The sequence below is a fragment of the Furipterus horrens genome, unplaced genomic scaffold (genome assembly GCF_987537825.1).
Source record: "Furipterus horrens unplaced genomic scaffold, mFurHor1.1.pri manual_scaffold_2, whole genome shotgun sequence".
Lineage (NCBI taxonomy): Eukaryota > Metazoa > Chordata > Mammalia > Chiroptera > Furipteridae > Furipterus > Furipterus horrens.
Window position 1 is genome coordinate 164,025,049 of NW_028327172.1, and position 14,594 is coordinate 164,039,642.

At 37.8% G+C, this 14,594-nt stretch overlaps 1 protein-coding gene and 1 pseudogene across 2 annotated transcripts in view; both read left to right on the top strand.

The window, feature by feature from the left end:
• RASGEF1B (RasGEF domain family member 1B) overlaps positions 1–14,594 on the top strand; it is a 565,627-nt gene that overhangs the window by 251,213 nt on the left and 299,820 nt on the right. The gene's annotated exons all lie outside the window — the stretch shown is intronic.
• On the top strand, positions 6,461–6,700 carry LOC150019867 (acyl-CoA-binding protein pseudogene; annotated as a pseudogene).

Here is a 14,594-nt window from a genome sequence, read left to right on the forward strand (position 1 = left end):
GAAAATCAACTGTGTGTTCTTGTGTATTTTTATTGATTGAGATAAGCATTTGTGCACAGATAGGACTTATAGATAAACATGCCCCTGAGTAGAGACTGAGTGCTACTTTCTTGGAAGGACGAGGTACTCTAATGAAAATTTCTAAGACCTATCCTTTTGCACTTACATACACAAACATACCAGAAGGTTTTTGTTTTGTTTTTTAGTATAAAAAAGAATGAATATTATTTCTATTTTTACTGTTAATATTTTTCTGAAAAATAGGAAAGCTTGATAAACTGATCATTAAATCTCAGATTATAAATGAACACATGAAATAGAATGGAGGAAAAAGGGTTCATTGTACTTCACTCTCCAGAACAACACTTAGTGACAACCCTTCTCAAGTTAAAAAGGAACTATTAGATCTTTAAGGATAAGAAGTTAATAGTGATTCTTTGCATTTGCAGAATGTAACACCTTGATTCCAAGGACCTTGTTAATTGCACTTTGCCCTATGACTTAAGTAGCAGAGCAGTTTTACCACAGGAGGAAAAATGCCATTATAATTTCTGTAAGGGCACATTTTTGATTATGTGTATCGTGTGTATGATATATATATGTGTGTGTGTACTCGTGCTATACATGAACACATGTATACACACATACTTCAGCATTGTTTGCTATATCAGAAAACACCCGAAATAAACAACTTAAATGAATATCAATCGGGAATGGGCCAAATATATCATGATTTAATGAAGCAGCCTTTAAAAAGAATTAAGTACATCTCTCTGTGTTGCTATGAAATGTTTTTCAAGATACAAAATTAAGTAACAAGAAAAAAATTGCTAAACAGTGCAAATGATCCCTTTCATACAGATAAAATGATACACACAGAGTTACAATATTCTAGTAATTATAACTTTATATTGGGATAATGCATAAAAATATTATTAGTAGAGTTGGAGAGAGAGGAGTGGGATTTGGAGGAGAGAGAATTTCACATCTTATGTCTTTCTAAACTGTGAAAATTTTCCTGTGTGTGTGTAATAATTCTATTATTTAAAAGTGTTAGAGTTTATCTATGGGGTAGATATTTTGTTTTGTTCTATATGCTTTTCAACATTTGAAAATATGTTATTAAAATATTTGTTAGTTATAGTGGCAGTTGACAGTCTGTTTATCTATATAAAGTATTAAGAGAATTTAAAAATTTTTTATCACTTTTTGTTCTATAGTTAATATTGAAGTAAGGGGAACCCAGTGTCATCCCCAGCCATCTACTCACTTTCACTACCCACTCTGCCTCCTGCAGAGAGGAACCTCTGCAAGATGACCTCTGGAGTTATGTCTGACACATGTATTTAACTGCCACAGTTGCAGTTATAATTGCACATCCTGACATTGCACAAAGTTGAACAGACCCAGTAGCCAGTAGTACATTAATTGAGAACATCAGGGCTTATAGTCCAGGGTTTAAATCTTCTAGTGGTTTCAAATTCCATAATCAAGGGAGCCCAGATTTCTGAGCTGCGATCCCTCTTATGTAGAAGAGACCAGAGAAGGGATAGAGAGATCACTGTAATGTCTGTATGGACCATATATCTGTATTATCACTTGTAGTATCTGATTCCTACATTTTATATGAATAGTATGTCTGTCATAAGTATATAAGTAGAGCTTTCATCAGTACACAAATACTTATTTAAAATCATCTTGTGAGACAGGTTGGGGGGAAATATCACTAATACCTCTAACTTAGGGGCTTGTGATTTATATTACTTTGGAGTTAGCAGAGATAGCCTACTTTTGATTCATCCACACAATCAATATTGTAAGAAGAGAATAACCCCAAATCCATGCTTGTTAAATAAATGGAGAAAAATAAATAAATGGAGAGAATTATTGACTCCCCTATTAGGGAAGTTTAATGGTGGACTGTAGATGTAGGCAGATGGCTAAATCAAGGGGCTCAGACAATGTTATCTTTATCTTCTTATTTCTGTTCCACTTTGCAGGTTGGTGTAATTCTCTCCTATTGCATACTTGTTTTTTTCCTGTGTAACTAAAAAAGTGGTTCCTGGAAATCTTCAGCTCCTAAGGTTATACTTCTCTGTCTAGTTGGCAAGGACAATCCTTTCCCTAATGTCCATTATTAAAATAGTTCAAGGAGAACTCCAATTGGCCTCTTGAGCGTCTGGTGCAAATTTCATAGCCAGTCATTAGTTCTAGAGACATGTAGTGCTGTGATTGGCCTGGGTTTGTTCATCTCCCCACTTCTGTAGCTAGAGCTGGTGATTGAGGGTATATCAAGATTGGAAGCCCCAATAACATTCTCCCAGGGAAACCGGAATAAGTATGATGAACAGCATTTTGGAAATGAAGAAACTATCTTTTGTAATCTACGATAGGTGACCTCCAAAGCCATCATTTCCCTTTCACGCTTAACCTAGGTGTAACTCTATTCAACTTGTTTATATCCACAAGTGGACTGAGGTGCAGGATTAAGGTGGAGTTTGGGCTCTACAGTTTTCAAGTATCTTCCATTAATAAAAGACATTCCTAAATCTAATTGCCTTTCCTCTAAATTTTTCCTTATATTTTATAATAAGGTTCTGGGAATTTTCAAAGCCATGACTATTCCATATTAATTAATTTTTAAAAGTCTTTGTCCTCTTTACTCTTAAATTAATAAAGATTGAGAAAGGAAACCAAAACAAAAATAGGCTTAACAAGTTACCTGAATGGCACATTAGATGAGAGTCAGAAATTAGAATGAGGTCAGCAGCATGACTGAAAAAGATGTCCCCTGTTTGAATCCTCCTGTTGAACAACAACAATTTGGCATCTATCCATGGACCACACTGTTTTTGTGGGAACTTTGGAGTCCGACACCATATATAAGGAGACCTTGGAGGAGTCTCACCCACTGATATAAACTGACAGACTCAGTTGGAGCTGTGGATCCTGCAGTGGTCCATGAATCAGCTCTAGCCCCCTTTGGCTGTGGTCTATAGTCCCTGGAAAATAGTTTTAGGCAATCACCCACAGACAAGAGCCTTTGTGAAAGCCCAAGTTTCCAGTAGAGACATTCCAGCACGTTTTTGGAGAAAAAAGAAAAAAGGAGTTGGATGCATCTGAGTAGGTAATGGATGCTGTTTGACTTTACACCCCACACTGCCCCCAGGCAGCATATTTCAGTGCCTAGAGAGATCTTCTTGGCCCTGATTCCCCCCTGCTGGGGAGAGTGAGAGTCTGAGAGTGTGTGCCTGGCTTCTCCAGCTGTGCGGGGTGCTGCCAAGGAGGCCTATTTCTCTATCACCCCATCCAGAGTACTGAGTCATAAACTGAATGGCTGGAGGATGGGAAGAAGCTGGGAGAGTGAATGATAGGATTCTGGGGTGGGAAGGGGTAATTAAAGGAATGTGGATCCTACTAATGCTTCTGACTCCATCGAGAAGCCCACCCATGAGCCGCTGGACAAGCCTTGCCGTGGGCACCCGCAGTGCACGGTGGCCTCACCCACACACCCTCTCACCCTGTAGCTGGCTCTGTGCACATTTCTAGTGGCGGTGAGAGCAGGCTTTGGCAGATTGCCACTGAGTGTGCATAGACACACAGATGGCCAACAAGTATATGAAAACATCACTAATCATCAGGGAAATGCAAATCAAACACTAATCACTAATTATTGGGGAAATGCAAATTAAAGCCACAATGATATATATATCACCTCACACCTGTTAGAATGGCTATTACCAAAAGACAGACAGCTGTTGGTCAGGATGTGGAAAAGAGGAAGCCCTTGTGTCCCACTGGTGGGAATATAAATTCAAACAGCCAATATGAAAAAAGTATGAAGGTTTCTCAAAAAATTAAAAATAGAGCTATCATGTGATCCAGCAATCCCAGTACTGGGTATGCAACCAAAGGAAATAAAATAAGGATCTTGAAGAGGTCTACACCCCCATATTCATTGCAGCATTATTCACAATAGGCAAGACATGGAGACAACCTAAGCATTTACCGATGGATTAATGGATAAAGAAAATGTGGTATATATAGGGAATAGAATATTATTTTGCCATGAGAAAGAAGAAAGTCCTGCCATTTGCAACAATATGGACGGACCTTGAGGGCATTATGCTAAGTGAAGTAAATCAGGCAGAGAAGGACGCTGTATGATGTCACTTATATGAGAAATCTAAAAAAGCCAAACTCATGGCAACATAGAGTAGAATGGTGGTTGCTGGAGGGTGGGGGAAATGGGGAGATATTGGTCAAAAAGAAGAAATTTCCAGTTATAAGATAAATAAGTTTGGGGTATCTAGTGTACAGTATGATGATTATAGTTAATAATACTGTATTATGTACTTGAAAGTTGCTAAGAGAGTAGATTTTAAATGTGTTTACTGCAAAAAGAGAAATGGTAGTTATGTGAGATGAATGTTTATTTATTCTTGTATGGTAACCATTTCACAATAGATAAGTGTTTCAAATCATCATGTTGTATACTTTATACTTACACAATATTACATGGCAAATATATCTGAATAAAACTGGGAAAAAAAGCTAATCATGAACACAGAATTTATATCTTACTACAAATACTTCTCTTACTTTGGGGAGGAGAAGTCCCCCTCCCCCAAACTCAAGTATAGCAAATCTTAGTGCAAGATTTGACTTTCAGGACCACTGGTGATGTAATCAGGGACCACCATCACTGTATGGTATTGGTTAGAGATGCTGTAGAGGATGTGTGGAAAGTCTATTTCTTATCAGAGAAATAAGATTTTATAGACAGTGGGTCTTTTCCTGAATGGAACTTTGTAATCATCCCTTATCATAGTAATTCAACTAAAAAGCTGCCTGGAGTTCTAGGTGAATATTTCTGATTTCAAAAATTGTTTCAAGGCTTTTTCTAACTAGGAAGCTCTGATTCATGACAAGTTTCTTCAAGTAATTTCTTAGCTATGATGTCCTCTAAGTGGCCTCAAAGTATAGTTTAAACAATAAATGACAGAATATCAAAGCTGTGGAATCATCACTTCTCTAAATATACTTAAAAACTTTATTCCATCTTCTAAAAAATTTTGTATTTGAGTCTGTTGATTCAGCTTTTTACATGAAAATAAACAAGTGGGTGTTAAGGAAGGTACAGAGGTTATGATTATAATAGTTTGGAGTTGGAATCCTGAGATTTAATTTTGACTTTGCTTCACAAAGAGTTTCTTGGGCAAAGTTTCTTTACCTTCCTGAGTCTCAGTTTTCTTTTTGCTAAACATAAGCAATACTTATTAAATAGTGTTGTTGCAAATGCTAATGACATAATATTGGTCAAGGACTTAGCCCAGAATCAGGTATATAGTAAATGCACATAAATGTGTGTTTGATGAAATCATTGATGTTACTTTTGGCTATTACTATACATTTTTAATATTATGGGGAAAAATCAGTCAAAATCTATGTAAGATTGTATGTCCCCCCTTTATTGATTTCTGATTCTGTATATTTATTTGTGGACTAAGCTATGGGAACCTAAATTTTTCTTTGTAAGGTCACTATTTTAACTGTTTCTTAAACCTCATCCGTTGCCTTTTTTTTTTTTAGATGTTTCTGCATTTGCCCTGAAATTGTTAAGATATTGTCCATTATGTTACTAAAGGATCTCTGCTTCCTCCTTACATGGGAAGTTTCCATCTGAGTTTGGTTCTAGAAAAGCTTTATCTCTCTTGAGAAAGTAGTCAGCTTCCTCTTCTCAGATCAAAATGCTTATGTGACTTATCACCTTTTCCTCTTTGTCTTGTATGTCAGGAAGATTGTAGTTGGTCTTTTCACTCAATCACAACCACTTGACTCATTGTTATATTTTGAATATTTACTTTTCTCTTCCTGTTTAAAAATGTTAATTTATTTTGTCTTTATTTTACCAAGTGCCTCACATCCTTTTGGAAAAGATATGAGGTAGAAATGAATATATTTTTATGTGTGTGTGTGTGTATATATATATATATATATGTGTGTGTGTGTGTGTGTGTGTATGCATATACTATATGTCTTCATACAGAAATATTTTCTTATTAATTTCATTTGAAAGTTTGCCAACTAAATTTAAGTTTTGATATTAACAGCTTCTGTAATTACTAGCTTCCAACTAGTGCTTTCTTTACCCTTTGTTCATTTCCTTCACATGTTTGTCCAACAAGTATTTTTTGGTGCTGGATATGTTGAATTTTTAGGTGGGGAAGTCTCTATGAAAATGAATCAAATTGTCATCAGCGAGCATATGACCTACTAGCATGTATGGACTCTTGAGAGGAAGAATAGGCCTAATGAGATCAGAGTTACTTTTCATTAAAAAAGGAAGAAAAAAGGGAGACACCTCTAAAGGTGCCACCAGTCGAGTCTCGGACTACTTCTTTTTGCTCATCGCAGCCTCCGGCAGCACCCTGTATTCCTTGCAACCAACCCTGCCAGCATGTCTCAGGCTGAGTTTGATAAAGCTGCTGAGGAGGTTGAGCATCTGGAGACCAAGCCAGAAGATGAGATGCTGTTTGTCTACAGCAACTACAAACAAGCAGTTGTGGGTGACATAAATACAGAATGACCTGGGATGTTGGACCTCAAAGGCATGGCCAAGTGGAATGCCTGGAATGAGCTGGAAGGGACTTCCAAAGAAGATGCCATGAAAGCTTATGTCGACAAAGAAAGGGATTAAAGGAGTATGGGATCTAGGGACTGAGCCTGACTGCCAGCCATGCATTTCATCTGAACTGATGATGATCCCTTATTTTTCTAATACCATAGATGGAGTAAGAGAATGGAATCAACCCTCTTCCTGAACACTGTCCAGGATAGAGCTCTAACAGGTTAAGGAACTTTAATGGTTACTTACCTTGCTGAATAGATTTTATCTCTCGGTTCATTAAAACTACATTTGTTACTAAAAAAAAAAAAGAAATTTGTATACCCTGCTTATTCTGATATAAAATGATAGGTTGGAGAAAGGCTGGGATTTTTGGTTTTTTTTGTGACATTATTACTGAATCTGATGGGACTCCGCTAGTTTCCCACAGCTTCTGGTGAAATTGGTTTTTCTCTTCATTTTCTTGGTGCCTTTTCTACAATAGGTACAGAAAAGATGTCCTTTCATATCTGTGAGGAAAGAGAATGAATTTTGTTTTGTCACATTCCTGATTACACTTTTAAAGACAGGGAGAAAATATGCCTGCTTGTTGAAGCCCATTTTCTTGTCATTTTTTACTACTCTGTTTCTCGGGACAACTTAACCATTCCTGCTTAATGTTGTCATATTTTCCTCTTCATGAGTGTTTAAGGCAACAAGAGGCTTTTTATCCTATTTCGTGAGGAAATGAGATGTATTATTAATCATACTTACTTCATTCATAAGTCAACACTGCCTCAGCAGAGCTTGTATCACACCAAGGATAACTCTTCCTGCACAAAGGGACATTTTCAGGTCATCTCAGAGAATGTTTCTTGACTTTAACATAATGGTACATTTCTTTTTGGAAAGCTGCCGCCCTGTATTTGGGTTAATGATACTCATTTTGGACTTATTTCCTCAATACCCGTTGAACTACCATTGTGAGCTTTATGTCATGTTGGGATCTGGACTGAACACAACTGTGATATTCTGTACCTTAAAACTAGGAAAGTATGGAAGTAAGGTACTGTGTAGGTATGTAAGTATTGTTGGTCTGCTTTTAAACACTGCATATGGGAGAGGCTTTATGAATTCCATATATGCCCCATTATTGAAGTTGGGGTGATCAATGGTCTTGGTTATTAGCACTGGAAGTCCTGGATCCCAGGAAAGCCCTCTGTCTTGGGCAAACTAACAGTTGATCATATAAATTTGAAGCTCAGATAAAAGCTGTAACATAATATGACCATAACTGGTTTGGACTCTAGGATCTTAATTTCCAGTAAGGCTCTCTTAAACACAGAATTTTATTTGCAAGACTATTACTCCAACTTCTTAGCTTAAGTAAAGAGCATTTGTTATAAGGAGTCTTATGGAAGTCAAAGAAAACTGAGCAAACAGACTCTAGGAAATATGCGACTCAGAGAATGTTTTCAGAGAACGTGAGTCTGAGGGTCTCAGTAGCTTAAGTAAAAATAATTTAATCTAGTATTCTGCCATTCATATGAGCTAGCTTCCAACTCCCTCAGGCTCTCTGCCCTTTAGTTCAACTTTTTTAGGACAGAAATGTCAGTGGCTCAACCCTGGCCATGGATTGGTTTCCCCTTAGCTCTTGTGTTCAAACCTGGTCTATTTAGCAGCAGGCCAGGGCCCAGGTAGCGATCACTGCCTAGCATCCATCTCACCCTCACTGATCATAGTAATTCTTGTCTGTGGTTCACTTAGGAATGGACATGTTACCCACATTTGGTCAAAGAGTTCTGAGGAGAATCTTCTGGAGGGCTTCTGGGAATGACTCATACATCCTCAGAATGAGATACAATGTCCTCTGCATACTGCTGTGTCTGCTTGTATGGGCATCTGACTGGTGGTCCAAGGACAAGGGCAGCACAAGAAGGGCAGAGGAGAGAGGGAAGAAAATCTCAGTCTTGGGTGACATCTTTGAGTCAGTGAATCAACCCGGAGTGTGCCTCACCTCTGGACTTCCTGTAATTAGAGAGTTAAAAAATTCTTTCTTTGTTTAAGCCATTTGAGAAGTGTACAATGTATTCTGTACCTTAGGATTTATGATACATGCTAAGATTATAATTGGTAAAAATAATAATAATACATCATAACTAACACCAACTCTGTCAGCTGGTAGGAGCTGGTAGGGCTGCTCCTGTGGATAGAATATATTCTTTAAGAAAACATCGGTAAATCAAAGATACACTGCAGCTCCTCCTCTTTTGAATTTAATTCTTGTTTTGAGTGTGCTGGATACACATTCCCTCTCTCTTTAAAGAGAATAAAAGAGCCTACATTCTTTTACTTACAAATGCAGTGGCTCTAACCACAATCTAAGAAGGGCCCCAATAAGCAATGAGCCCTGCTATCTATTAGTTGCCAGAAGGAAGGACCTCAAAAATAGTCAGCATGATAGGTTAGACATCTTCTAATATTAACTGGATTATAATTAACTCTATTCAGGAAAGTATATTATCTGGTTACCCAGGATACACCTTGTAAGCAAATTCATTTTTGAGTATTTACTTATTTCTCAAGAGTAAATATTTTACAGGAGCCTTACATATATATAGCTCTATATATTTTTAACAGCCAAACTAGACATTTGATAATACCTATTTTTATAATTTTCCAGGCTTAAAATGTTGCTATATTAGTGTCATTGAGCTCTGGATGTCATGACGGTTGATTCATTTGTGAGTTAAACTGGGAGAATCTTGGATCTCTCCATGATAAGAAGGATGCTTAATGAGAAGGAGGGTATTTTTTTCAAGGCCTCCCAGGAGCCTGTCTTAGAATAATCTGGCTGGCTGTTAAAGCATATGGCAGAGCTGGCTTCACAGGTGTGTGACCTATGCAATCACATGGAGCCTCACCTTCAGAAGGGTCTTCTGCTTGGTTTAATATTCTGCTATCCCCATTCTGAAATTCTTAATAATTTTGAACAAGGGGCTCCACAGTTTTATCTTGTCTGGGTTCCTGCTTATGATTCTGTGCACGCTGGACCTGCAACCACCAAACAGTTATTTTCTTGATCCTGATCAAAGATACAATTTTGAACACACCCCTTCATTGTTATCAAAAGCTCACAAAGCAGCATTCGTGAAGACTGGCTGAAGGATTTGTGGCCTTTCTACTCCTCTAAACATGCTAAAATCAATTTCTGGACTAAGCCACTGATCTCAGTGCCTGGACCTTATCATTTGCTGCTCTCATCCCCTGCCCCGCCCCCAGGTGCTTTGTTGAGTTGATCTTTGGTAGTGACCCCTCATATTGAAGGATGCCTTAAAAAGTCCACACAGCACTCGTCATTGTATTTACCAGGAAGGTGTTGTTGAGGGTATTGTTTATAACATTATGCACTATCCTTATGGGGATCAATGAAAGACATTTCTCTTTGTTCTCAGTACTAAAAATGCTATTCCTGACCAGTATTACTGGTTTATCTTTTGGATTTAGAATCATATGGTTGTGTTTCCTTGTTTGTCTTAACTGCTTGAAAGCTTAGCAACAAGTGACTAAGGACTAAATGCACAAACCTTGTAGTTTGCATTTTGTATGGTAACCTTATCCTTGTTTTCATCTTATCTCCCGTACCTCATTTTCCCCTGCCTTCGTTTTCTCACCCACTTATTTTTTTTTTAAGTATTAATCTATTGTTGTTGTAGCATGTGCAGTATTGTAAACAGCCTTAAATTCTTCTGGAATATGGTGAATAATAACTGTATAATAAAAGTTATTTCTTACATATACTATATTTGCAACTGGGAAACAAGATATGAGGGATAAAGAACAATGATATGTATATATATTTTACTATGTAGATATACAAAGGAGTCATTTTAGAAGGGTTTTAATGCAGGGAGTGATAAGGAAAATGTTTGGTAATAATAAAGTATGACTTCTAGATAGAAGTATTGACTTCATAGTATCTCTTGAAAAACCCTTCCATCTCTTTGTGTCTCAGTCTTATCTTTGAAGAGTGGATAATAACATACTATATGTTTCCAAATATTTAGGAGCAGTGTTAATCACCAGAGTCAAAGAAAACAGAATTGCCTTTAACATAGGTGTTTTTCATAAGCACAAAGAATTTATTACTATTATTTTTAATAAAGCTACTTTTATTTCAGTGCTATTTCTTCTAGGAGTCTCTTATTTTTGTAAACAGTAGATTACATAGTGGATATGAAATAAGTTTAGGAAGAACTATGTGAAATTGTAATATGTAGCTTTATTTTCTCATTTCAAAACTTGGAGTGTCATGCTTTTCTCATGACATTTTTAATCTAATGGTTTATTCAGTACTCATTCACAAATGTTCAGTGAGGACATTTTATGTACCAGGTTTTGTTCTAGGTGATGGAGATACTTCAGTGAATAAGAGGCATCCTGTCTCCGTGGTGCTTACATCATAGTGATTTTCCCCAAAATTATCTCCTTGAGTTTACACCCCTTTTCTACAATGCTTTATTTAATTCGTTTATTGGCATGTTAAAATCAACTCTGCTTGAGATACACCAATCTCAGTTTTTCTCTTTCTTTTTTTGCTTATCAAATAACTGGAAGTTTCACTTGATTTGCTAGTGAACGACATACTTTACTGATTATAGAGGTTATATGTTGTGCTTGATTTGGGCTAATTTACATAATTTCCTGATTGAACTGTATATTAGCCTTTTGACCTCTGCACTTCTCCAAAGGTGGAGAATAATTAACCTGCACAATTTGATAGAAAGAATTCACATCTGCTATTTTTTTTCTTTTGCCTCAATTAGCAGACACTTCTGATAACATACATTTTCTTCCAGACTACATATGAATAAGTTATTTTCCTTCTGGTAGGAACTGCACCATTCACTTAGCATTGACAACATTAAAATAAATAAATAAATAAATAAATAAAGCAATGCCACTTCTTATTCACAGCAAGTAAAAAGAAAATCAAGGAATTTGCCAAAGTAAGGCAGCAATTTCTTAGCCCCAATAGCTTCCTTGCTTTACTACTTAGAAGGAACAAAAAGAGTGATGCTATTTGCAAAAACACCTGACTTTGCAGTTAGCACTCAAAAGAATATGTAGTACAATAGTTGGTTAGAAGAGGATTGAAATTTCTTTTCTGGAAGGAATGCCATTTAACTCCTCAAGTCATTTGTCAGACCAGAAGGAGAAAAGTGGCTTTGAAATAGCTTTGTCCTGAGGATAATTCTGAAGGAAAGGAATAACATGGCCTTTCTTTTGTATGGCTTGACAAAGGCCTGGGAGACTTAAAGCCATGATCTTATACTTTTTAAGGCTCATGGTTATTAGCAGTTTTCTGGTGGAATACACTGGCTCTAGGACATCTCTGACCGTTTCTAACACAAGGGAAACTCATCATGAAAAGTGAAGTCTCAACTGGCAATGTGATTTCAACATTAGTGTTACCAGACAGGGGCCTGGCCTTGAATGGGTCCACCTATGGCCAGCTGTGATGTGTGGGTTCTTCACTTTGTGTAGGAAAGATTTCGCAACAGGATTCCAGGTGACTGTGAGGATACATTTATTAAAGCTGGGGACAATGAAACAAAGAAGGGCTTAGCACAGAAAAAGCTACAGGAGAACCTAGACTGGATAGCCTTGGCTCACTGGGAAGTCAGAGAAAAGGAAGCCGTAGGGATGGGCTCAGGGAGTAAGCTTGGGACAAGCTGTCAGATGCCCATTGCCTTAGAGTTTAGGAGATGCCTGCCTGTGATGAAAGAAGTGGGGGGAAAGGAAAGGAAAGGGAATGGCGTAGGCTGCTCCCCAGAGGGAAAGCAAGCAGGTATTGGGTCCTTCGTCTTGATGCTTTTATCTCTTTCTTGCATGCAGGAATCTTAGGGGAGGTTTCAGGGGAGGGTTTCAGTAGAATATTCATCAGATTAGGGTCACGATTTCTATTGACTGCTCAGCGATAGGGCAGGGAGGGGGTCTTTAGTCATTGCAGTTGGTCCTGGCATCTCCCACCGGGTTTTGCTTCCTTTCTGGGCCTAGAATTGGAACACAACTGAGGCCTAGATGCTATCTCTAGTGAGGGGAACTTTTGTATCTGACTGTAAATTGCTCAACCATTGTGTTTAGCTATCTGTCTTGGTTTCCCTGTTCCAGATGCCTAGAAATTTTCCTAGCTTCTTACTATCCTGTCTCATTAGATCTCACAGTTTAGGGTGAAGGGCTGAGAATGACTAAAAGGTTCACCCTGTATTGGCTTAGCCAAAAGGTCCACATGATTTTTTCCATAAAATAAAAGACACATTTTTCATTTTCATCAATAGCTTTATTGATTTGGATATTTTGAGTATGTCAGTCATCTCCCATGTGGTATAATGATCTCAATTAATGTCTTGATTTGATTGCTATCAACTTCAGTTAGTCTACCTGATCATGGAGCATCATCCAGTGAGAAATGTCCAGCACGAAACTTCACAAACCACTTTTGACAAGTTCCATCAGTCACAGCACCTTCTCCATACACTGCACGAAACTTTTTTGCATTTCAGTTCTGTTTTTCCCTTTCTTGAAATAATAAAGCACAATACGATAAAAACGTGGCATATTTTCTTCCATTTTCAATATTAAAACTGCTACACAAAAATTCACCAATTTTGATAAGTTTTTAAAAAAATGCACACTGATATGACAGCTGTCACAATATAATCTAATAAAATTGTTTCAAATGAAGTTAAAGACAACTCTGTACTATTAGAGTCATCTTACAGAAAAAAACCAAACAAACTTTTTGGCCAACCCCATGCCTACTTTGGCATTGCTTTAGGAATAGAGGTTGGCTGTGTTACCACAACTAAAGGACAAGGACCTTGGGAGTCAAGGGGTTAAACCTGAGGTAACAGAATCTTATTCCCTTGGTCAACCAGCTTGGCTTGTGCAAGGATCTGAGCCCACAGGAGGCATAAATAAGGGACAGAGGTCTTGGAGGCTGTGTGAATTAACAGTAGTGATTTTGCTTGACATCCATGAGGGCGATAACCACTGAAAAATGGTATTTGCTTGGGGCTGAGCAGAGTTTCCAATTTTCTCAATTTCAGGCTTTTGGAATAAGGGTTTTTAGTAAACTTCCAAGACTCTTGAACAAATCAGGGGGTAGGGGAAACTTCCAAAAAGGGGAAACTTTCTGCTAATCTGTCATGCTGGAGTGGGTGGTGGTTACTAGAGATGGATCATTTTAATTTGCAAGGGGAGATGAAAAAGTGAAGTGGGATCATCTAATTACATATTCAAGGTCTGTCCAGAAAAAGTCCAGCCACTGTTAACATAACAAGAACAGTTTGTGCGACCTCACTATAACCTGGCAGCCAAGGAGAGTGGACTGGAATACACACATGTGAATAATGACAACTCACTGTCAGTGGGGGTGGTAGGTGCCATTGAGTGAGCATGTGTACTGTGTGGCTGTCACATTCAAAATGACTGAGCCAGCAAAGCAACAAATCTGCATCAAATTTTACATTAAGCTTGAACATTCCTCCTAAGAAACTGTTCGGATGATTCTAAAGGCTTTCTGGGGCTATACAATGAGTGCAGTGTAGATTAAAGTGTGGTACAAACACTTTAAACATGGTCAAGAATCTGTTGAAAGGGATCCATATTCTGGAAGGCCTGCAATAAGCAGAACATCTGAGAATGTTGAACATATATGGACTGCAATCAACAAAGATCAGCGACTGACACTGTGAGAATTAGAGGCTGACCTTGGAATTCCAAAAACTGTGTCCGAGATTTTGATGCAGGATCTTGGCATGAAAAGTGTCATGGCAAAATTCGTTTTGCAGCTTCTGCTCCCAGAGCAGAAGAAACATTATGCTGCAGTTGCTAGTGATTTGATTCAAACTGCTACCAAAGAACCAGATTTCCTCAAGAAGGTCATAACTGGAGATGAATCGTGGGTGTACAGCTACAGCTA